Source organism: Squalius cephalus (genome assembly GCF_949319135.1).
Source record: "Squalius cephalus genome assembly, chromosome: 1".
Taxonomy (NCBI): Eukaryota; Metazoa; Chordata; class Actinopteri; order Cypriniformes; family Leuciscidae; genus Squalius; species Squalius cephalus.
The window spans coordinates 28,724,946-28,738,891 of record NC_137122.1 but is presented as its reverse complement, the minus strand read 5'-3'; positions in this window follow the sequence as shown (position 1 = coordinate 28,738,891).

The following is a 13,946-nucleotide window of genomic DNA, read 5'->3' as shown; positions in this document are numbered from 1 at the left end:
GAGCATCAACTTCAGAGGTGAATAGTTTTACAGCTGCCTTTTTTAACGTTAATCGGTGTCCTTTATTGATATACAAAGATAGAACTAAGCAAATATTTAAAAAAGTGTGCAAAATATCACTTCACGTCTGCAGCGAGGAAACTCCGTGCGCATGATGTGTGTGCTCGTGACTGAGTGAGCTGCTTCAAGCGCGCGTTTGAACAGGAAATGCTTGTAAATTGAAAACAGGTTATTTGCATCACGTTGGATTAATTCAATATTCTCTTTATTTGGAATTATTCAAAAAGAATAGCTAAATCCTAAACAACAAAACTTAATAGATTGTATTACAGTAATTTTTAAATAAATTTAACGCAAAAAACTGTTGAAAAAACAAGAAATTAATTTTGTTAAATAAAGTTTACATATTAAATTTCTTGAAATCTACAAACCCACAGAATGACTTTTTACAGTGTAGTTTCTTGGTCTGACGCCTCACAGTGCCACAAAGGAAATGTTATAGAGGGTGTCTCCCCAAGGATAAACATACAGCTAAGGCCGCCATGTGCACCTTTATTGTGGAGGGGGGTAGACCTGTGGAGAAACGCCCCCGCAGGAACTCCAGCACTTCACCCACTGGGCAGATAACTGGGTCCGGCTGGTGCTCTCCGCACCAGGAAATGATAAAAAATATCCACTTCAAGGCATAGAGTTTCCTCTTGGAGGGAGCTCTGAAGGATGGTTTCAACAACCTCGGTTGAGAGACCTGAACTTATGAGCTGGGCCCCCTCAGAGGCCAAGCCCAAAGTTTCCACAATTCTGGGCGGGGGTGAAGGATCAACTCGCTCACCTTAGAGAAAAGGTAAGACTCTAGGTCCGAGAACCATACTCTGGTCTGCCAAAACAGGGCTATTAACCCTCTGAGTCTTTATACATCTTTATAAACAATAAAGTGTCTTCTTTAACTACACAGGTGAGGAAGCTCTTCAGTTCGTCCTGGATAGTGATGAAGAGATCGCATTTTCCTCAGAAGAAGAGCATGACTCCGACAATGAACGTTTGCATTTTAAATAGCGACTTGATCCAGCCGTGGATACAATTTCGATGAGTAAGTTTTTATTTATGTTCGTTGGATTATTTCCAGACTTCTATTTGGATACATTTTTAAAATGCAATTTATTACTGTGATGTTAATTATTACTCCAGTCTTTAGTTTCACATTCACATTTCAAATTTCTCAAGAAACATTTATTATTATTATGAATGTTGAAAACAGTTGTGTACATTTTATTTTCAGGATTCTTTGATGAATAGAAAGAAATAGAAAGTTAAAAAGAACAGCATTTATCTGAAACAGAAATCTGTTGTAACATTATTCACTACCGTTCAAAAGTTTGGGCTTAGTAAGAGTTTAGTTTTTTGTTGCAGTTATTGTTTTTTTGAAGGAAATTCTTTTATTCAACGAGGATGCCTTATATTGATCAAAAGTAACAGTAAAGAAGACTTAAAAATCTCAGGGGCGCTGGTTAAAAATCTTTCTATTTCAGATAAATGTTCTTTTGAACTTTAAGTTCATCAAAGAATCCTGATTTTTTTTTTTACACAACAGATTTCAACATAATAATCAAAAATGTTTCTTGAGCAGCAAATCATATTAAAATGATTTCTGAAGGATGTGACACTGTAGACTGGATTCTGATTTTATACAGGGATCAGGAATCATTATGACCTCCTCTCAGACAGCAACTTTAGAAGACAATGTAACCGTTTGGTCCAATAAATATATGAGGAAATATACAGTTGAGTGTTGTCAGCGAAACAGTGAAAGCTTCTCAATGCAATCAGCTATTCTGACTATTTGCAAATATTGCATGTCTCCTGTGTTTCTGTAGCTGGTGTGATTCTGGAGAGTCCTGTTCATCCTGTGACTGAAGGAGATCATCTGACTCTACGCTGTTTTTATCCATATACAAAACTCAGAGCTGATTTCTATAAAGATGGATCACTCATCCAGAATCAAACTACAGAGATGATCATCCCGACTGTCTCAAAGTCACATGAGGGTTTCTACTATACGGCAAACACCCAGAGAGAGGAGAGTCTCCCAAGAGCTGGATCTCAGTCAGAGGTGAGCGTCAATGAAACTGTGAGCTGATTTATTTCTTCATATGCCCTCATTCAGATATAGTGCATGATAAAGTGTTTGTGTGTCTCTTTTTCAGGCTCTCATTCAGACTCTCAGATCTCTGTCCTCCACATACTCAGTTCTGCACTGGCAGCTTGTCCATATCTGATAGTGACGGTCGTGCTGATTTACAAATGCTGCAGAATGAGAGGAAAAACACCTGAGTGATTTATTATAAATCATAATCAACATTAGGCTACCCATATTTAATTGGCCAATTGTGACAGCTGTCTTTTGCTTGCTTTCTGGAGGTATTGTGACAATACAAATCAATTCATTTTAATCTTTCCTTTAGCATACCTTTGATGAGAAATCAATACAGTGAAAGATGAACACACTTAGCTTAAGTAAAATATTTTGTGTGTATTTAACTGTTATATCTGTTGAAGAAGAAGAAACTTCTATCTGATTTTAAACCAAGAAAACTTCCATGCTTCCTGGAATCACTCAATATCTCATTCACAATCTTGGGCAGAGCGTGCTTACTGTAAAGAAAATAAAACTGTGTTTTAGTGACAACAGCATGTTTAACTTTTCATATTTCTTCTTTAAAAATAAAGAACTAATGCTGAAAAAAATCTGGAGCTGTTTGTTGTTAATTCTTGCAGTGTGTTACTTGTACAGTTCTATCAAAATAACTATGACCTATGTCATCTACATAAATTATTAAAGTTAGCATTATGCAGATAAAAAGAATACTCTCACATTTTAATCAATTCCTGAACATGCATTTTTTTTCTATCCAAAGCCAATGACTTCACATGTGATTGTTTTTTTTTTATTCTGACTGGTGTGTAAAAATATTGTCTAGTGGTTTCTGAATGTAAATATGAGTTTAATGTGTAAAATGAGTAATGGAAATATTGACACTTAGCAAGAACCACTAATTAAATTTCTTGTGTGTTATGTGTTAAGTCTCGTTCTGCATTAAAAATGAATAAACCCCATCAAAAACACCATCAACTAGAAATTTGCCGGGTGTACACAGTGGAATCTTTGCCGTTGGAGAAGATCAGTTTCAGTGGTTTTCTTTTTTTCTCCGTTGGGAGAAATCGTGGAATCGTTTATGGTCATATGGTTGTAGATTGCATCATGTATGAGAAACTACGAGCCGAGCAGAGTACCTTACGGCATCTCCTGAGCTACCAATCATTTTTAAACATGTTAAAAAAATTCAGTAAATCAGCTTAAATTTGACAAGTGTACAGTAGCTCTCCCCTATTACCAAATCATACATACATCATACAACCACTACTAGCAACCTTTTAGTGTGCGCATTGAAGGGGGTGGATTGGAATCCACTGCTGATTATAAAATGTCTCTCTTGTATTCTGTCTGCAGTAAACACTAGAGTTCAGGCAGTCAAACGGTTTCTACTCTTCTTTATGATGAAGAGGAGAAGATCAGGTAATCAATGGTGTAACTTGTACACTCAAAAAAATAACTCTTTGAATGAACGTAAAAAAATCATGGAAATGATTTCCACATGATTAACTTGCTTTATTTCAGCATTATGCAATTATGTTATTCCAATTTAATGTACTTACGTTGGGTCAACTTAATTTATTAAGGTTGATTCAACTTATTTACTATGGTTGGACACATCTTAATTTAATATTGTCAGCCCAACTAATTTACTTAATTTGCATCCAACTTACGTGGTTGTTATTTTCATTCATCCATCAATATTTCATTTATTTTAGTGACACATAATCAATTTGACAGACTACAGCTAGTTATTTGCTAGTGTAAGGACCACCCATTGGCCCAACGACGGAATCCAACGGCCTGGCGAAGGTTTAAAGCGTGTATGTCTTTTCAGCGATCCAGTGAAGTTCACTTAATTTATTGGAACTTAGTTTTAGTATTACTTTAGCTCTACGCTTAATCTGACTCCAATTTCAAATGATAATCAAATTTAGATCGTATTTCTGATTAGAAAATACTCATAAATATTGATTATGAATTAATTTAGATCTTTGATTATTCTGATTATCCCATACTTTCAATATTCGTTCATTACGGACATAGTGTCGCTTTGAGACGTCACGTCGCGACTGCGCGCTCACGATCACAAACTAGCCAGTCCTGAAATAGTCAGAGGGTGCAGTGCAAGTATTTTACCCTATGCAGCCGCTCACTGCAGACCCATAGGTGTAATTTTTTATAATATTTGCAGCGTACAACATGCTAAGTCAGGAGATAGTCAGAAATCAGAAGGTTTTCCTAAGATGTGCCCCATGCTCCATTCATAGTGCCTTCAGTTTGATCTATCCTGGACAAAGATTTGCGGAAACACCAGACTGCACATTAATCTACTAAAATGAATGATTTCTAGAACTTCAGAATAAATCAAGATGTAACATTTATTTGTCAGGTAAAAATGTATCATGCCAATTACAGAAGTAAATGATTAAAAACCAATTCAGAAAATATATGACATCAATTACTCAAAGATGACTCTAAAAGTAAGTAATGTTTTCCTGACAAAGACACAGTAATGTGTCAGGGCTTTCCAACAGGAAAGCACTGAAACATCACTATGGGGGATGATCCTGGTAAAGAGTCCCAATGATTGCTCTGTCCCCTCACCTTAAATACCAGACCAGAACAACAGGGGTTATACAAATGTTGTTTAGAGTTGTTTGGGCCAATCCATGTACCCCAGGGGGGTAGCACCTGGTTTCTTGAGATATCGTAAAGAGATATCAGCCAGCGAGGAGAAACAGGATTCTCCTAAGTTCTCAATCTTTCTCATTAAACCAATGACTGCAATGAAATTAAGACCATTTTACCAATCGCACTGTGCCCTTTAAAATGACACCAAACATGAAAAGGAAAAACAACATATTCACAAGATGCACCATATGTGTTAAATAGACATTCCTTGAGGAGGGAGAGGGGGGATGAGTTGAAGTCAAACAAGGGGACAATGAGATAAGTTTGGGCAGGACAAGGTTCTGTGCTCTGCCTTTGTTATCTGTTGTCCAGGGTGCATTTTATGGCTTTATTGCAGGGTGCGTTTTGTTTTAGCAGGAAAATCAGTCCTTACAGACGGCCCCTGGCCCCTTGGGACAGATTTAGATCAGGCCAAAGGGGACATTTTTTTGGACATTTTCCTGTTTCCACATTTTCAGTGTTCATAGACCTGACCACTGTAGTTTGCAGTGTTTGTCGATTGGTGCAGGAATCCAGTCACCTGAAATAACAGCATTAAGACAGGTTGAACATTAAAATGAAAGCATGGCAGAATGCGTGGATGCTGCAGCAGCTGGACTGGGTGTCATATGACCCTCTTGGTCGGGTTTGCTTCCACCTGCACTTGGCTGCGTTGATATTCAGTCTGTAGAATGATCTCATTGTATCAAGTCTGTTTGCTTTGGTCAGCATGATCAGAATGTGTCATTGGAAAGTGTCATTATAACGCTGTGCGGAAACATCTTTGTCCTCCCTAGGATGTTTTAACTGACCATTTGAGAAGTCCTCGGTCACCTTCAAACAGAAGGTTTCATTTGCCGGGTAGATCAGAACTCCATTGTTGAAGGAATCATTTCACTGATGATGCTCCATTGCGTGTGAGACAACTTCTGAATGACCATGCAATAATTGAACACTGATGTATTTGTGGTTATTGTAAGATGAGGAAAAAGTTATTGGATAAACACAAGAACACAAGATAACAACACATGTTGTACTCAAAAATGTGAAACTCAAAAGTCAAAGGTGCGAGTGGTAAATATGGTCTCTTTTTCAGAATCATATATTTAATGAACAGGTGTAATTTGATCACCAAATTCTTCACTACCGCAGTGATCTGGTAGTGGAATTTAGATTTGGTCTGGATGAATCAAGGACGGGTAGCAGAAAGTCACCATAACTAGTATATTTACTAGTTGTATGCATAATTAGAGTAATTAGAGTATATCACATAATTAAACATGGAAATACACAATTTCATAATTATAAAATTGTCTACGTTAGTTGTTTTAAGTGCAAATCATCAATGAAACAATGTTTTAATAGATTCAATTAGAGAATGAAATGTATAGAAACAGAGGTTTAAATTCTCTGGTTTAACTTTGTAATCATTCTCTGTGCATTTGATGTACAGGCTAGGTCACACTCAATAGTGCAGGTCTGAATTGTATAGTTGACAAATAGAAATGCCTGCATTTTAGATTTAGCTGTTTAGATATTGTCATTAGTCATTTGTTGGAAACTAGGGGGCCCTCCTGGTTTGCAACAACGCTAACGACTGGACATAAAAAATATTTTGTCCAAAGACCAGTTGCATTGATTAATAGGTCTCAATAAGATTTTTTATGTGGATTTAAATCAATTGATGTGTGACCACAGCCATGCATGTCCTATGCACAGCACAGTATTTACATACAGGAAGTTGACAAGACTGTAATGCTGAAAAGAAATTATTAAAATAATTTCCCTTGTCCTATATGTATGAAGGTGAATGATGTATTGCATGATGTGAATAATTTTGGCCTGGATAGTCTTATGATCTATGCCAGGTAGAGATGTTCTAAGATTGTCGTAGTGATGGTGTATATTGTGTATAGGAGATGGGTGGTGTTTTATCCTACCATAATTTGTGTTGCATAATTTAGTTCCGGTGATACACCGGGGAGGCCACATACAGGAGCTACTTCTGTAGTGTTATGAGGTGTGAGCGGCCCCTTGAAGTTTCTCCACCCCCATCTCCTACATGTAAAGCTGTGTGTCCTGCTTAAGGCAGGCAGAACCAGACCCTTGCGGAATCTGGTTCTAAAGAAAGTCATTTGTCAGCCTGTAAGGGAAATAGACCTAGAGAGGAAAGCACAGTTTAATCTTGAGCCTTTATACAAATTGCATTAAGATAGATGGTCTATCTCAATATTTATTTGATTGCCTTAGCCAGACAGTTGTTACTGATGGCTTTGATCTGTTAAGATTTTACGCCATTAGAAGAAATTTTGTTTTTGTTTACAAAGACATGTATCATTATCATGATCATGTGTTTGCAAAGAAAAGGTCAATTAAACAGTGATAATGGTCAGATCTCACTGCTATTGCATCTAAACTCACACAGTCTGCTGTGTTGTGAGCATTAGGACCCTCAGGTCTGCTAGGGAAATCTCTTTACATGATGCTGTTTATTTACACTAGCCAGATCTGTGTTTAGAGCAATTAGATCACCAGGTGTGGTGCTATGCTTATTTGTTTGGCCTTTGGAATTTATGGTGTTGTGATCTATGATCTCTGTGGTCCATAAAGACTTTAGATTTTCTGCCTGATATTTACATTTCACACAACTGTACATGTCCAGTAAAATACCTTCCATGATCAGATTCCATGTGAGCTAAAGCTCCCAGAGAGGAGTTTTTTAACACTTGCACCACTTTGTTTGTGGTTTTGTTGCAAGAGAAAATTAAAATTTGTACCTCCCCTTGTTACTGGGTTAAAGATCTATTAGATCAAAATTAAATCATCCTGTGGATTTGGATGGATATTTAAGACATGGCATTCAGGTTGATCATTTTAGTTGGTATATACTGAGCATTGTAATTTCTCTCATTACAGATTCTTGCACAAATAGAAGGTAAAGAAATTCTTTCTGATTCATTCTTCCTTTCAGTTTCCTTTCTTATCCAATACTTTCTCTAACTATATATTATCTCATTCCTCCCAACACTAGTAGTGTTCCTCTTGTTTCCTACATACACGTACCATCTTTCTACATTCTGATTCTTTTCATTCTCATTAAACATCCTTTCCTCTTCTAACCCAATGCTGAATCATCACGAGATTAAAGCCATTCTTGGCCATTACAATATAATATATATTACAATCTGTTCATAATATAAATTATATTTTATAAAATTGTATAAATCAAACCAATTTCATTTACTGGTCTCGGGGTTTCTACTGAGTAATTTGTCAAGACTGACTTGTTATCTTCTCACTGATCTTTTAGAAAGCATTTAGCCCTGCAGCTCCAGCTGTGCTGGCATTAGCATTGTGTACACAGCAACAACCCAAACTGGACACCAGTTACAGCTGCTTTGATGCTGTGAACATTCAATGGACTGCATGCATTGAGAAACATGGGTCAAATCATTGCTCAATTTAAAGATTTTTGTGACTACAATTTAGAATTGGACACAATTATCTTGTTTTAGACTGAGATGTTTTCAGTTGCATTCTTTTAAGAATCTTATTTGAATATGAAAGAAAGGTTGGACAAACAGGTCTCATGGAGGGCGCCAAGATTGTTTTATGGTTTGTTGCTTTTGTCAATCTCTTTTGAGACCTCGAAAACATACAAGAATGCAGTGATTGCAAAGTCTGATATAATATATGCTTTATAAGACTGAGCCTTAAATGGTGTTGTTTAAACCATATGGGACATCAGTCATGAACTTTTTGACACTATTGAAAGATTTTCAAAGAACAATGATTACTTTGATGTAATTCATATTGGTCTTTTTCTAAATTATCTCATGAGACAAGGACAAGCTGCATGTCCTCTGAAACTATCAGGCCTGGTTACAAGCCCTTTTAGTAACACAATAATTGTCATTATATGCATGTTCTAAAATTTAGCGTATTTTTCCCAATTTCAGCCTCTAGGACTTCTGCATAGCAGCTGTTCTCTAGGACTGAGATCATTTTCTCAGATAATTTCTTTTGAAATATTCTAATTGCATTGCACTGTTTTGTCCAACTTTACACTTCACACACAAAGGATTCAAGTTGAGACATTTTTACTTGTTATCTTTTAGCTCATCAAATCACAAGTTTTTTTTTTCACAAGTTAGCGTGACCATTTTCTTATTTCCAGTGTTGCAATGTTGTTGCAACAAAGCAAATAATTAAATGTAACAACATTATTTACCTCAGAATTTAAGTTTTTAGTTTTCAACCCTCTGTTGAGTACCAGAATAAAATTTGGATGATGTTATCCCAATTTAGTTTCATCACTTGTTGCTTTGGCAAACAAGGAGGTAAAGTTAAAGCAAGGGATGTCATTTCTCATCTACGCTGCCGCTATCATGTCCCTGATATGTGGTTTTATCTAATTCTCAAGCCCCACCAGATTTTGCGTCTCCGGTCTAACTGGGTATGCCGACCCATTCTACAAATGTGTCTATATGAGGTGCGTCTGAATTTACCCTCAACACTTCTAAAAGGCAAAAGAGAATTGACTTACCAAACGGCTGAAGAAAGAGAAGGACATCTTACTTCTCTTATTTGTTGCAAGTCCCAATATTTCGCTGAAAAGACACTCGCAACCTGGAGAATCACGTCGAGGTCACCACTTTGTAAGGACCACCCATTGGCCCAACGACGGAATCCAACGGCCTGGCGAAGGTTTAAAGCGTGTATGTCTTTTCAGCGATCCAGTGAAGTTCACTTAATTTATTGGAACTTAGTTTTAGTATTACTTTAGCTCTACGCTTAATCTGACTCCAATTTCAAATGATAATCAAATTTAGATCGTATTTCTGATTAGAAAATACTCATAAATATTGATTATGAATTAATTTAGATCTTTGATTATTCTGATTATCCCATACTTTCAATATTCGTTCATTACGGACCTAGTGTCGCTTTGAGACGTCACGTCGCGACTGCGCGCTCACGATCACAAACTAGCCAGTCCTGAAATAGTCAGAGGGTGCAGTGCAAGTATTTTACCCTATGCAGCCGCTCACTGCAGACCCATAGGTGTAATTTTTTATAATATTTGCAGCGTACAACATGCTAAGTCAGGAGATAGTCAGAAATCAGAAGGTTTTCCTAAGATGTGCCCCATGCTCCATTCATAGTGCCTTCAGTTTGATCTATCCTGGACAAAGATTTGCGGAAACACCAGACTGCACATTAATCTACTAAAATGAATGATTTCTAGAACTTCAGAATAAATCAAGATGTAACATTTATTTGTCAGGTAAAAATGTATCATGCCAATTACAGAAGTAAATGATTAAAAACCAATTCAGAAAATATATGACATCAATTACTCAAAGATGACTCTAAAAGTAAGTAATGTTTTCCTGACAAAGACACAGTAATGTGTCAGGGCTTTCCAACAGGAAAGCACTGAAACATCACTATGGGGGATGATCCTGGTAAAGAGTCCCAATGATTGCTCTGTCCCCTCACCTTAAATACCAGACCAGAACAACAGGGGTTATACAAATGTTGTTTAGAGTTGTTTGGGCCAATCCATGTACCCCAGGGGGGTAGCACCTGGTTTCTTGAGATATCGTAAAGAGATATCAGCCAGCGAGGAGAAACAGGATTCTCCTAAGTTCTCAATCTTTCTCATTAAACCAATGACTGCAATGAAATTAAGACCATTTTACCAATCGCACTGTGCCCTTTAAAATGACACCAAACATGAAAAGGAAAAACAACATATTCACAAGATGCACCATATGTGTTAAATAGACATTCCTTGAGGAGGGAGAGGGGGGATGAGTTGAAGTCAAACAAGGGGACAATGAGATAAGTTTGGGCAGGACAAGGTTCTGTGCTCTGCCTTTGTTATCTGTTGTCCAGGGTGCATTTTATGGCTTTATTGCAGGGTGCGTTTTGTTTTAGCAGGAAAATCAGTCCTTACACTAGCAGTAGCACATATTAGCATCTTAAATGCTAAGATTTACATGCTCCTTCAACCAAAGCAGTTAAAAGTAACCAACTCAGTCCACAGCCAAACAAAATGCTCCACACGTCTCCACAATGGTAACCCACTGTAATTTAAATGGTTCTAATAATTCCAATGTAATTGAACATTAAACACAATTACACACTATCAAGTCTTCCCCTTTTCTCATTTTCTCAAAAAAACATAAAATGACACTTAAATTTAACATTTATTCTCTCTTAATTCAACCATATGCAAAGCATGCTGGGAACTAACAAGCACTGCCCAGTTTCAGTTAATGCAACACAAATCATTCATGTAATCCAACACAAACGGATTAAGTAAACTTAAATTTTACATATTAAGCAGATTGAACACAATCAAATTAAGTTAGGGCAAAATGGCAGTTGGCGTCACACTATACTGCCACCCTCTGGATGTAAGAATTTTTTACTTAACATAAATGGTTTGTGTTTAGACAACACGTTAGGATTTTGTACTGTTGAGACATAATTACGTGGACCTTAATAGAAAAAAAAACATTTCAAGTCAACAAACACAATTATTATAAGTAAACTAAATATAAATATATTATGCAAAGTGCACAACCTTCCTAGTTCATTTTTTTTTTAGTGTAACACCATTTTCACTACTCGCTCCTAATGTGTGTGCACAAACTTGGATGTTTAAATGGACAAATTCTGAGCATGGGTTACCAAACTGGGCCTTCTCGTCACTTCACTTTCACTTTAATAAATCATTGCTGCCCTCTACTGGAAAGACATTAAAATTGAAATGGAAAATTAAAAATATCAAAAGCATCTTCAGCATTCACAGAAAAATAATGCCAGTATTTATACATACTGAAGGGGGTGGATTGGAATCCACTGCTGCTTCAATGTATATGTAATGAATTATAAGGTATTAATCAACGTTTTTCCTTCTAAATATCAAATAAGTTGATGACTTCTCTGGAGATTTTACTTTGTTAAAGAAGTTACCAGTGTTATTACTGAAATGTTCTTTTCATGTATTAATGTCTGTATTTGATATCTGACAGTACTTGCTTATTTAGCCCAGCTTCCAGAAATGAAATAGGGACTTGTTTTGTGTTGTGGTCTTCAACATGTTAAAACATATAGGGGTCATTGAAGCCAATAGTTTAAGGGACCATTTCTTTGTTAAAGCCTTACTTTCCAGTTAGACTAAAGTGTAGCTCTCCTTGAGAGAATGAACATATTATCTTGATGTTTTGAGACGACACTCCTGTTTATAGTTAGAGCCTGGCCAAATCTGGCCAAACCTTGGAAAAGCTGTGTGTCGGTGTGTGTGTGTGTTAGTCTTTTTGGTTACAGGTTAAGGAACCACTGGCATTATTGGAGATTGACTGAGTTGTTGTTCGGGACAGGCTGGCGGCCAGCAACCCAAATCTGAGAACTGGAAGGTCACGACGTGCCTGACTTCAGGGTCCGAGTGTCAGCTGCATAATCGATGGAGATATGCCTCAGTCTATCTGTATATGTGTGGAAAATTACTATGTTTATCAATTTCTTAGCCAATCATAAACTGAAACCTGAAGCAATGACGTAGCTTAGACCTTGGTGTAGGGTATACTGTGTCTGTGTCTGTGTGTGTGTGTGTGTAGGGTATAACTGCTGTGATCTTTGTAACTGTAAGCGGGACGGCCTACGAACTCCTGTGTGAGTCTTGAAGCTGACTTCTGCTGATGAAACTGCAAACTATCTTCAGCAAAACTTTTCTTCAATTTATTATAATTCTGACTCCGGGTCTTCATTCGAACATCTGGTCCTTGGATCCTAAACTGTTACCCCCTAACAGCATATACACACAAATAGCCTACACTCTCTAGTTGTTTTTGTCGAACAGAATGACATATGCTACATGAATACATTCTTGAATCCTCAGTCTCTCAGCTAAATATTGACTTCTTGTTTTTTTTGTTGTTGTTTTTGTCACAGTTATGGTTTTTACAGAGTGTGATGCTTACTCAATCCACAGTGCAAAACAAACAGTCGACCGTGTAGTCCGATTCTTCAAACGACTCTTACAAGCTGTTTATTTTTTTAATTTTTTTATTTGTAGAATAAAGTTTGAACTCTCTTCTGTCCAGAACAGTTCTCTCTTCTCAGCTTAATAGAATTGGTGCATTTCCTCTGTAAAATTCAGGTTTGTGAATGTTTTATTTTATCTATAAAATCATTACTGTGCTTTAAATCATTTTATTTAACGGAAAACAACATACAGAGGTGTAATGTGACACCTAAACGAGAGTCGCGCCTGTCTTTTCACGTGATTGAAACACCTTGCATAAAACACATGACTTTATTCCTAATGATAATGAATATAATTATTTTTGGATGATAAAATGTCTTCAGAACTGTGCATTGTTTGTTTATTGGCAGTTATGGAGTCAGTCGCTCGCAGTATCTTTCGGCTATGAATGAAACGCAGGACGGCGGTCTGAAGTTCGAAGTTCACCCGCAGAGCGCGAGTCTGTCTCCGGCACGAGAACCAGCGCTGATCCGGTGGAAATTGGATAACAGACTGGTTGATTACACTTGAATTAGGCTACCTGAATGTTTAAATGTTTAAATGAGTATATCCATGTTAAAACAGTGTAAAATATGCTGTATTGCTGTAACGTTACTCGTCGACAATACAGGCCAATGTCATGTATAGCCTACTGGTGGTTGTATTGAATACTAATTTACAAAGGTTTAGAGGAAATAAAAAAGTTAATATTACTCATAAATAAAAACAGTTAATATTACTCATAAATATTGTTTTTTAAATGTTTAAATGTTAAATTATTTCTACTCAATTTTATTTGTTAATGTAGGCCTACCAGATGCAGTTACTCGGATTTACTTTTTTTTTTTTACTTGCATTTCTCAATTCATACAGTATATTTCATTGATTTTACAGCTTTAAAATTTACTCAATGTTTTTTAGTATAAAAATGTTTCACTAAAATTTTTTAGTAAATCATAGTTAAACTTTTTAGAGTGTACCAACAGCAATTCACATGTGATTCTTTTACACATTCTGTTGTTCTGGATTGCATTGCATCATGACACCACCAACTTAGTAATTCTTAGGCAGTTGCTAATTTCCTGC